We start from the raw sequence: 12,678 nt of genomic DNA, 5'->3' as shown, positions 1-12,678 counted from the left end.
CTACCCCCCTCTCTCTCTCTCCTCTCTGGTGCTCTCTCTCTCTCTCCCCTTTACTCTCGCTCCTCGTTCTCTCTCTCCTCGTTCTCTCTCTCTCTTTCTCTCTCTCATCGTCTCTCTCTCTCTCCTTCTCTCCATCTCACCCCCCTATCTCCCCCTCTCTGGGTCCCATGGCGACAACAGTACTCATATGATGGGATGGAGATGAGCAGCCTCCCTGTGGACCTGACGGTCATCTGGAACGGAGACTTCAGCATCGACAACCCCGCCGACAATAAAGGTCAGGACGCCCCCCTCACACCCACACACACACATCCACACACACCCCACCCGATCACCGCCGTTGCCTGTGTAGCCGGTCTCCATGGCAACAGGCGGGCAGTTGCGGCGGTATCCATCCCCTGACACCGGCACAGACACAGAAGTGGCATTACTTTGCTGCGGTGGCGGCAGCGTCTGGTTATAACTTTGCCTCTTCTCTCATCTCCCTCTTTCTTCCCTTATTCTCCATCTCTCACACCTAATTTCCCTTTGCTCTCTCTCTTCCCTCCCTTTTCCTCCTTCTGTTCACCTCGTTATGCTTCACACCGCTCGTCTCGCCACGTCCTCTTTCCTTTTTCCATCTCTCCAGTCGACATCTCTTTCTCCCTCTCTCTCTCCCTCCCTCTCTCTTTCCCTCTCTCTCTCTCTCTCCCCTCTCTCTCTCGTCTCCCTTTCTCTGTGGTGCTTGTTAGCTTCACAACTTCCTCTGTGGTGCTTGTTAGCTTCACAACTTCCTCTGTGGTGCTTGTTAGCTTCACAACTTCCTCTTGTGGTGCTTGTTAGCTTCACACCTTCCTCTGTGGTGCTTGTTAGCTTTACATCTTCCTCTTGTGGTGCTTGTTAGCTTCACACCTTCCTCTGTGGTGCTTGTTAGCATCACGCCTTCCTCTTTGTGGTGCTTGTTAGCTTCACACCTTCCTCTGTGGTGCTTGTTAGCTTCACACCTTTCTCTGTGGTGCTTGTTAGCGTCCACACCTTCCTCTGTGGTGCTTGTTTAGCTTCACCACCTTCCTCTGTGGTGCTGTTAGCATCACGCTTTCTCTGTGGGCTTGTTAGCTTCACACCTTCTCTGGTGCTTTTGCGTCACACCTTCCTCTGTGGTGCTTGTTAGCGCTCACACTCCTCTGTGGTGCCTTTTTAGCTACACCTCCTCTGTGGTAGCTTGTTAGCGTCACACCTTCCTCTGTGGTGCTTGTTAAGCGTTCACACCTTCCTCGTTGGTGCGTGTTAGCGTCACACCTTCCTCTGTGGTGCTGTTAGCTTCGAACCTTTCTCTGTGGTGCTTGTTAGCTTCACACCTTTTCTCTGTGGTGTTGTTAGCGTGCACACCACTTCCTCTGGTGCTGGTTTAGCTTCACCTACCTTGCTCGGTGTGGGTGTTAGCTTCAACGCCTTTCTCTGTGGTGCTTGTTAGCGTCACACCTTTCCTCTTGTGGCTTGTTTGAGCTCGTTCACCACCGTTTCTCCTGTTGGTGCTGTGGTTAGCGGTACACCCTTCTCTGTGTTGGCTTGTTAGCTTCACACCCTCTGTTCGAGTTTGTCTCCTCCGCCGTGCCAGCATATTACCACAGGACCACATTCGCATACACTAAAAGAGAATTACTCAAATGCTATACTAACAGTGACTATCTATCTATTCTATCCTATCTATCTTGATGTATATGTTAATGAAGGTCTTGTTGTTAGTTCACCTTTGGTTCTATTTTCACAGGAACTCTTAGTACAAAACATTAAACTGTCACGGTGTTAAGGCAGACCGAGTCGTTTCATTCAAAAACCTGTTCCATGGGGTGCCACGTTTCATTTGGATTGTAAACATCTCACCACACAACCAACATATACGTGTTCATTCAAATGTGTAGATGTTGAAGAACGTTGTGGTTTTTAATCAGTTCATTGCATTGCTACAATCATTCATGCCAAAAAACCATGTTATTCTTGGGGGATATAATTGCAGGATGGTTACTGTTCTGTAATCAACATTAGAGACATTAAATGAAACAATTAAATAATGAAAATTAAACATAATGTATTAGCACGCAATAATTTGCATTCAAGGCCTGTCTTGTTCCCTTTCCCTTTTGAGCATTGGCCATAAATTCTCATCCACGATCACAGTGAATGTCCTCATGTTTCATGCACCGCGGGAAATACCTGTTTGGGCTGGTGACTTCCAAGTCCTGAGCATTGGGTCTCCGTTGATGGTATTGTTGCATGCCTCATCATGGCAGAAGGAGGGTGGCCATGCTTATGGGGAGGTTGATCGCCCACCTCCATTGCGGAACTAAATATCCTCATTAGGGTTGAAAGGAGAGCATTGGGGGTGCTGGTATAGGGTCACCGAATCGAGGATGGCCGAAACCTTGCCTAACCACCTCTTGCTTGTTTGGACCTGACATTGTCCCACACAATGACATAGGTGACCCCTTCAATTTCATTGAAGAAAACACCAATGAGGTGTTTGCAGCGTTGGTTAGGGATCCTAGTAAATGCCTACGTTCCTACCACACCATCTTCAGAGATAGCTTGAGGTGTTGCAGCGTGGTAGGAATCTGTAAACTGCCTACGTCCTACCACCACCATCTTCAGAGATAGCTGAGGTGTGCAGCGTGGTAGGATCCTAGGTAACTGCTACGTCCCTTACCACACCATCTTCAGAGATAGCTGAGGTGTGCCCCGCGTGGTAGGATCCTTAGTAACTGCCTACGTCCTTACCACACCCATCTTTCAGAGATAGCTGAGGTGTGCCGCGAGGTAGGATCCTATAACTGCCTACGTCCTCCACACCATCTTCAGAGATAGCTGAGGTTGCAGGCGGTGGTAGGATTCCTAGTAACGCCTACGTCCTACCACACCATCTTCAGAGATAGCTGAGGTGTGCGCGTGGTAGGATCCTAGTAACTGCCTAACGTCCTCCACACCATTCTTCAGAGTAGTGAGGTGTGCCAGCGTGGTAGGGATCCTGTAATCCTACGTCCTACCACACCATCTTCAGCAGATAGCTGAGGTGTGCAGCGTGGTAGGATTCCTAGTAACTGCCTAGTCCTTCCACACCATCTTCAGAGATAAGCTGAGGTGTGCAGCGTGGGTAGGATCCTAGTTAACAATGCCTAACTCCTCCACCCATCTTCAGAGATAGCTGACGCGTGTGCAGCGTGGTAGGTCCTAGTAACTGCCTCGTCCTACCACACCATCTTCAGAGGATAAGCTGAGGTGCTGCGCGTGTAGGTCTAGTAACTGCCTACGTCCTACCACACCATCTTCAGAGATAGCTGAGGTGTTGCAGGTGGTTAGGGATCCCTAGTAACTGCCTACGTCCTCCCACCACTTCAGAGATAGCTGAGGTTGCAGCGTGGTAGGGATCCTAGTAACTGCCTACGTCCTTACCACACCATCTTCAGAGATAGCCTGAAGGTGTGCAAGCGTGGGTAGGATCCTAGTAACTGCCACGTCCTACCACACCATCTTAGAGATAGCTGAGGTGTGCAGCGTGTAGGATCCTAGTAACTGCCTACGTTCCTACCACCACCATCTTCAGAGATAGCTGAGGTGATGCAGCGTTAGGATCCTATAACTGCCTACGGCTACCCACACCCATCTTCAGAGGATGAGCTGAGGTGTGCGCGTGGTAGGATCCTAGTTAACTGCCTACGTCCTCACACCATCTTCAGCAGTAGCTGGAGGTGTGCAGCGTGGGTAGGATTCCTAGTAACTGCCCTACGTCCTACCACACCATCTTCAGAGATAGCTGGGTGCAGGCGTGGAGGATTCCTAGTAACTAGCCTACCGTCCTCACACCATTCTTTCCAGAGATAGCTGAGGTGTGCAGCGTGGTAGGTCCTAGAACTGCCTACGTCCTATCACACCTCTTCAGAGAATAGCTGAGGTGTGCAGCGTGGTAGGATTCCTACGTAACTGCCTACGTCCGTACCACACCATCTTTCAGAGGATAGCTGAGGTTGCTGCAGCGTGGTAGGATCTTAGTAACTGCTACGTCCTACCACACATCTTCAAGAAGATACTTGAGGTGTGGCAGCGTGGGTAGGATCCTAGTAACTGCCTACGTCCTACACACCATCTTCAGAGATAGCTGAGGTGTGCAGCGTGTAGGATCCTAGTAACTGGCCTACGTACCCTTACCACACCATCTTCAGAGATAGCCTGAGGTGTGCAGCGTGGGTAGGATCCTAGCTAACTTGCCTACGTCTCCACACCATCTTCAGAAGATAGCTCAGGTGTGGCAGCGTGGTAGGATCCATAACTGCCTACGTCCTTTACCACACCATCGTCAGAGAGATAGCCTGAGGGTGGCAGCGTGGTAGGAATCCTAGTAACTGCCTACGTCCTACCACACCATCTTCAGAGATAGCTGAGGTGTGGCAGCGTGGTAGGGATCCTAAGTAACTGCTACGTCCTACCCACCATCTGCAGGAGATACTGAGGTGTGCAGCGTTGGTAGGATCCTAGTAACTGCCTAGCGTCCCCACACCAGTCTTCAGAGATCAGCTGAGGTGCTGCAGCGTGGTGGGTTAGGATCCCTAGAACTCCTTACTCTCCTACACCACATCTTTCGAGCATTACTTGAGGGGCAGCTCGGTGGACTAGGGATCTATAACTGCCTTACGTCCTAACCACTACCATCTTCAGAGATAGCGGAGGTGTGCATCGTGCGTAGACCTGAGTAATATGCTACGTCCTACCCCCTATCTATAATGATAGCTGAGGTGGTGCCGCCGAGATTTAGGATCCAGTAACTGCCTACGTCCTATCACTATCAATCTCAGAGCGAAGCTCGAGGTGATCATCTAGGTGATCTCCTAGTAACTGTCCTACGTCCTACACACGCATCTTCAGAAGAATAGCTAGGATGTGCACGCTTGGTAGATCCTAGTAACTGCCACGGTCCCTACCACACCATCTTCAGGATAGGAGTGCCTTAGTCCTGAAGCCTACGTCTTCCGCCTCTCAGAGTAGCTGTTCGCGGGTAGATCCTAGTAACTGCCTACGTCCTACCACACCATCTTCGAAGTAGCTGAGGTGTTGCAGCGTGGGTAGGATCCTAGTAACTGCCTACGTCCTCCACACCAGCTTCAGAAGAGCTGAGGTGTTCTAGCGTGGTAGGATCCGAGTAACTTCCTAACTCCTCCGAGCCGACCATCTTCAGAGATGAGTTGAACGGTGTGCCAGCGGGGTTAGGATCCTTAATCAACTGCCTACTCCTCCACACCATCTTCAGAGATAGCTAGATGTGTCCGCGTGGTTGAGGATCCTATAACTGCTAGTCCTCCACACCTATCTTCAGAGATACGCTGAGGTCTTGCCGCCGTTGGTAGATCCTAGTAACTGCCTACGTCCTCCACACCCATCTTCAGAGATAGCCGAGGTGTGCAGCGTGCTAGGATCCTAGTAACTGGCCTATCTCCTCCCACCCCATCTTCAGATGTATAGCTGATGTGCACGCGTAGTGATCCCTATAACTGCCTATCGTCCTCCACACCATCTTCAGACGAGAGCTTGAGTGTGTGCAGCGTGGGTAGAGATCCTAGAACTCCCTACGTCCTCCAAATCCATCTTCAAGAGATAGCTGAGGTGTGCAGCGTGGTAGGGAGCCTAGAACTGCCTACGTCCTCCACACCCACTTCAGAGATAGTGAGGTGGTGCAGCGTTTGGTAGATCTAGTAACTGCCTACGTCCTCCACACCATCTTCAGAGATAGCTGAGTGTGCAGCGGTGGTAGGATCCAGTTAACTGCCACGTCCTACCACACCATCTTCAGAGATAGGCTGAGGTGTGCCAGCGTGTAGGATCCTAGTAAACTGCTACGTCCTCCACACCAGCTTCAGAGATAGCTGAGGTGTGCAGCGTGGTAGAGATCTAGTAATGCCTACGTCCTACCACACCATCTTCAGAGATAGCTGAGGTGTGCCGCGTTGGTAGGATCCTAGTAACTGCCTACCGTCCTCACACCATCTTCCAGAGATAGCTGAGGTGTGCAGCGTGGTTAGGATCTAGTAACTGCCTACTTCCTCCAACACCATCTTCAGAGATAGCTGAGGTGTGCAGCGTTGTAGGGATCCTAGGTAACTGCCTTACGTCCTACCACCACCATGCTCAAGAGATAGCTCGAGGTGTGCAGCGTCGGTTTAGGATCTAGTAAACTGCCTAACGTCCTACCACACCATCTTCAGAGATAGCTGTGTGTGCAGCGTGTAGGATCCTAGTAACTGCCTACGTCCTCCACACCATCTTTCAGAGATAGCTGAGGTGTGCAGCGTGGTAGGATCCTAGTACTGCCTACGTCCTACCACACCATCTTCAGAGATGCTGAGGTGTGTCCGCGGGTAGGACCTAGGTAACTGCCTACGTCCTCCACACCAATCTTAGAGATAGCTGTAGGTGTGCAGCGTGTGAGGATCCAGTAACTGCCTACGTCCTCCACACATCTTCAGAGATAGCTTGAGGTGGTGCAGCGTGGTAGATCCTAGTAACTGCCTACGTCCTCCACACTATCTTTCAGAAGATAGCTGAGGTGTGCCAGCATTCTCTCTTTTTGCCTACGTCCTCCACACCATCTTCAGAGATAGCTGAGGTGTGCAGCGTGGTAGGATCCTAGTAACTGCCTACGTCCTCCACACCATCTTCAGAGAGAGCTGAGGTGTGCAGCGTGGTAGGATCCTAGTAACTGCCTACGTCCTCCACACCATCTTCAGAGATAGCTGCGCACATGGAGCTGTTTCCCCCACGTTGTCCAGGCACTTGGACGGTCGCCCGTTGGCCGATGAGGTGCCGCCCATGGCGCCAAGCTTTGGCCAGGTTGAAGCCCGCTTCATCAACAAAGATATACTTGTGATGGTTCACAGCAGCATTAAGCACCATCACCCTCTAAACATATATTTGGGTTAGTTATTTMTATAGTYTTTTTATAGTTCCAATATGATATTGTGAAGTAGCATGTACATTAATAGTAACAGTAATACAGTATATYMTGCTGTACCTGAACATACTCYSCCRGCAGTTGTTTCACCCGGTCGTTGTTTCTCTCCAAAGGCACCAGGTKAATGTGTTTCATAGATACCTGGAGCCTCTTCAAAAGGCGAATGATTATTGGTAGGCTGATGGATGCCACATTGGCAAAGGTGTCATCGTTCTCCTCAATGGCCTGCTTRATTTTCGAACAGCCATATATAGTTCCTGGTCCTCACCATTTCCACCACGGCCCACTACTGCTAGTTYYTCAGCACARGGCCACCACCATGGGGTCTTCTGTCTGACAGTAGAACAGAGTTTACTGTCAATAGATCATACTGGAACAATACTGGAACATGTGTTGTGAATTGACATGCATTGCAATATGTAATTGACTGTAAATGTAAGGCATAGTGCCATATCCTGCAGACTTACCTCTTTTCTTGGTAAAATGTTCTCATGATAGAATTGACAGTTGATCTTTTCAGGTTGGGGGTGAACTAAGCTGTCAACCTCTGCCATGGTAAGACATCTGTTTACCACATGACCAACAACGGTCGTCCGACTTCATTAGTCACAACACTTCCCTGCGTCTGCCTCCCTCTCTCTGATGTCCACCTCTTTGACCTCTTTGATGAGGCCCAATCCTCTGTGACGGGCCCTTGTCCACGAGCTCTTTGATTTCTTCTTCTCCCTTGCTGTCTATCTGCTCCATGTTGAAAGAAATATTAAGGTTGACACACACCCTATTATATGGTGACCAATTGTGGTTATCACTATGTGGAATCAATTAGAAATAATGTCTAGTCATAATGTATGGTTATCATGTATGATCATGTATTTTAGATGTTTATACTTTACAAACACATTTTTTTCCTGTTGTTTTCAAAATCAATATAGAGTAGATGAACCAGTTTAATCTATAGGTTTACCAAACGGTTAAGTGATTACCATTAAACACTGGATTAAGTGATGGTCAATGTATTTAAACAAATAATGAGAAGATAATCAAATGAAAGGTATAATGAGCATTGCATTGTCAACGGCAATTACTTTCTATGAAAGCTATTTCTAACTGTTTAGGTTGGTGAAAAAGTTACTGATTTTGTGTGTTGTACTTATTCAAATGAAAATGTACTTTACGTTTTTGAACAAACAGCCTTTTTGATGATCTGTTTTGAGTTTTGTACTAAGAGTTGTGAAATTTGAACACATACTTGTGAAAATAATACCAAAGCGATAAAAAAAATAGAGATATACAGTTGAAGTCGGAAGTTTACATACACTTAGGTTGGAGTCATTAAAACTCGTTTTTCAACCACTCCACAAGTTTCTTGTTAACAAACTATAGTTTTGGCAAGTCGGGTAGGACATCTACTTTGTGCATGACACAAGTAATTTTTACAACAATGTTTACAGACAATTATTTTCACTATAATTCTACTGTAATCACAATCACTAACATACACTAAGTTTACTGTGTCTTCAAACAGCTTGGAAAATTCCAGAAAGTATGTCATTGCTTTAGAAGCTTCTGATAGGCTAATGTACATAATTTGAGTCAATTGGAGGTGTACCTGTGGATGTGTTTGCAAGGCCTACCTTCAAATTCAGTGCCTCTTTGCTTGACATCATTGGAAAATCAAAAGAAATTAGCCAAGACCTCAGAAAAAAATGGTAGACCTCCACAAGTCTGGTTCATCCTTGGGAGCAATTTCCAAACGCCTGAAGGTACCACGTGGATCTGTACAAACAATAGTACGCAAGTATAACACCATGGGACCATGCAGCCGTCATACCACTCAGGAAGGAGACGCGCTCTGTCTCCTAGAGATGAACGTACTTTGGTGTGAAAAGTGCAAATCAATCCCAGAACAACAGCAAAGGACCTTGTGAAGATGCTGGAGGAAACAGGCACAAAAGTATCTATATCCACAGTAAAACGAGTCCTATATCAACATACCCTGAATGGCCGCTCAGAAAGGAAGAAGCCACTGCTTCAACACCGTCATAAAAAGCCAGACTACGGTTTGCAACTGCACATGGGAAAATAGATGGTACTTTTGGAGCAATGTCCTCTGGTCTGATGAAACAAAAATAGAACTGTTTGGCCATAATGACCATCGTTATGTTTGGAGGAAAAAGGGGGGGCTTGCAAGCCGAAGAACAGCATCCCAACCGTGAAGCACGGGGGGTGGCAGCATCATGTTGTGGGGGTCCTTTTCTCAGGAGGGACTGGTGCCTTTACAAAATAGATGGCTTCATGAGGAAGGAAAATTATGTGGATATATTGAAGTAACATCTCAAGACATCGTCTGGAAGTTTAAGCATGGTCGCAAATGGGTCTTCCAAATGGACAATGAACTCAACATACTCCAAAGTTGGCAAAATGGCTTAAGGACAACAAAGTCAAGGTATTGGAGTAGCCATCACAAAGCCCTGACCTCAATCCTATAGAAATTTGTGCCAAGAACTGAAAGGCCTGTGCGAGCAAGGAGGCAACAAACCTGATTCAGTTACACCTGCTCTGTCAGGAGGAATGGGCCAAAAATTCACCCAACTTATTGTAGGAAGCTTGTGCTACTCTGAAACGTTTGACCCAAGTTAAACTGAAACGTTTGACCCAAGTTAAACTGAGTTTTTGTAAACTTCTGACCCACTGGAATGTGATGAAAGAAATACAAATAAATAATTCTCTCTACTATTATTCTGACATTTTCACATTCTTCAAATTGTGACAAGTATTGCGTTAGGAGGTAGGTGAAGGAGTCAGGCGCAGGAGAGCAGAGATGTCCGAGATGCGTAATTTTAATGGGCAAGTCCACCAAATACAGGTAAAGCACAATACAAAAATCAAACGCCCTCGACAACAGATAAACCCGTTACTCACGAAAGGAGGACCAAACAAAGCTCTTAATTATACAAACTCAGTTAAATGCGTGAAACAAAAATGGGCACAACCTAACCGAGCAACATCACAATAAATAACCCACACAACCCTAGGCAGGCAACATCACAATAAATAACCCCCACAACCCTAGGCAGGCAACATCACAATAAAAATCCCACACAACCCTAGGCAGGCAACATCACAATAAATAATCCCACACAACCCTAGGCAGGCAACATCACAATAAATAATCCCACACAACCCTAGGCAGGCAACATCACAATAAATAATCCCACACAACCCTAGGCAGGCAACATCACAATAAATAATCCCACACAACCCTAGGCAGGCAACATCACAATAAATAATCCACAACAACCTAGGCAGGCACATCACAATAAATAATCCCACACAACCCTAGGCAGGCAACATCACAATAAATAATCCCACACAACCCTAGGCAGGCAACATCACAATAAAATAATCCCAGCACAACCCTAGGCAGGCAACATCACAATAAATAATCCCACACAACCCTAGGCAGGCAACATCACAATAAATAATCCCGCACAAACCTAGGCAGGCAACAGCGTAAATATATACACACAGAAATGAAGTCAATTGAAACCAGTTGTGAAATAACCAAAGACAAAACAAACAGAAAAGGAAAAAGGGATCGGTGATGGCTAGTAGACCGGCGACGCCGACCGCCGAGCGAACAGGGAGAGGAACTACCTTCGGTGGAAGTCGTGACACAAATAAAGTGGTGATCCTAACTGATCTAAGAGGGAATTTTTACTAGGATTAAATGTCAGGAATTGTGAAAAACTGAGTTTAAATGTATTTGTCTAAGGTGTATGTAAACTTCCGACTACAACTGTATATTATATATGTACAAGGACTAAACCATGCATGATGGTACTAGTTGGTTTAAACCCATACAGTACAAATAGAATCACTAATGACAACGATTAACTGCACCTCGCTGGCTTTGCAATTAGATTTATTTGCGCTCACATTTGTGTTCACATTTGAATGGATGTATAGAAACATTTTGTGTCCATGGAGAGACAGGGAGAGAGAGAGGGAGAGAGAGGGAGAGACAGGGAGAGACAGGGAGAGACAGGGAGAGAGAGGGAGATAAATAGAAAGAGAGACAGTGAGAGATAAAGATGAATTCCTCCTCCTTCTCTCCCATTAGCTACCCGGGGAGAAGGCTACTCTGGAGGCATCATTTGATGGACAAATCACACAAGCATCTAATGGCAATTAAAAACCTGTCTGGTTTCCATGGAGATGAAATGTTAAACTAGTGGATGAGCAGAGGCAAGAAGCTTCTGGTCGCAGCAGCTAAATGAGAGAGAGAAGGAGAGAGCGAGAGAGCGAGAGAGAGGAAAAGAGAGAGAGAGAGGAAAAGAGAGAGAGAGAGAGAGCGAGAGCGAGAGCGAGAGCGAGAGCGAGACCGAGAGAGAGAGAGAGAGAGGGAGGGGGAAAGGGGGAGGGAGATAGAGAAAGAGATGGGGGAGAGGGAGAGGGAGTGAGACAGAAGCAAGAGAGAAGGATTGAGACAGAGAACAAGGTACAGAGATACAGTATAAACAAATGATGCTTCCCACAATATGATTCAAATACTGTCCATGTTCTGGAAATACTAAAATGCTGACTGTGATTGGTATACCGGTTCTGAACAGTTCTCACCCACATTTACCAATATACATCATGACGGCTATCATTTTAAATCTAGGCTGGGTGTAAAGCACTTTGTTACAATTTCTGATGTACAAATGGCTTTATAAATGCATGTGATTGATTGATTGATTGAAATCAAGTATATGTGTGTGATGTGTTGTTAACCTGATCTCTCCCTGTGACTCCCCTCCCCTCCTCCCCCCCTTCCCCCCCTTCCCCCATCAGTTCATCTGTACAAGTGTGATGCCCAGAGGGGTAGCTGTGGCCTGTGTCTGAAGGCTGACCCCCTGTTTGGCTGTGTGTGGTGTAAGGGGGAGAACCGCTGCACCCTCAAGCAGCACTGTCCCCACCCTGAGAGCCAGTGGCTGGAGCGCAATGGACTCAACAGCAAGTGTACACACCCACGCATCACCCAGGTGAGAATGCAGATACACACACACACACACACACCACCACCACCAGTACCCACCAAGTGAATCACACAAGTGACACACACACACATGCACATACTATACACACTACACCAGCAATTATTACACACACATGACCACACAGGTGAGAACACACACACACACATGCTCACACACACTGTCACCCAGGGGAGAACACACTCTGTCACCCCAGTGGAGAGACACACACGTTCACCCGATGGGAAACACACCTTCACCCAGGGGGGAAACACACTTCTTTCACCCAGGGTGAGAACACACACTGTCACCCAGGGGAGAACACACTCTGTCACCCAGGGAGAAGAACACTTGTCACCCAGGGGAGAAACCAACTCTCACCCAGGAGAACACACTCTGTCACCCAGGGAGAACACACACTGTCACACCCAGGGAGAACACACTACTGTCACCCAGGGAGAACACACACTTCACCCAGGGGAAACACACACTGCACCCAGGGAGAACACACACTGTCACCCGAGGGAGAACACACCTGTCACCCAGGGGAGAACACCACACTGTCTACCCAGGAGAACACACTCTGTCACCCAGGGGAGAACACACACTGTCACCCAGGGGAGAACCACACACTTCACCCAGGGAGAACACCACACTGTCACCCAGGGAGAACACACCTGCACCCAG

The 12,678-nt window shown here is 47.5% G+C and overlaps 1 pseudogene; it reads left to right on the top strand.

Moving 5' to 3' along the window:
- Nucleotides 1-12,149, top strand: part of LOC112078752 (plexin-A4-like) — a 17,327-nt pseudogene extending 5,178 nt beyond the window's left edge.
- The last annotated feature ends 529 nt before the right edge of the window (nt 12,150-12,678 follow it).

The sequence above is a fragment of the Salvelinus sp. IW2-2015 genome, unplaced genomic scaffold (genome assembly GCF_002910315.2).
Source record: "Salvelinus sp. IW2-2015 unplaced genomic scaffold, ASM291031v2 Un_scaffold6190, whole genome shotgun sequence".
In the NCBI taxonomy this organism is placed as follows: domain Eukaryota; kingdom Metazoa; phylum Chordata; class Actinopteri; order Salmoniformes; family Salmonidae; genus Salvelinus; species Salvelinus sp. IW2-2015.
The sequence above is the reverse complement of the archived record's forward strand: the minus strand, read 5'-3'. Positions and strand labels throughout refer to the sequence as shown.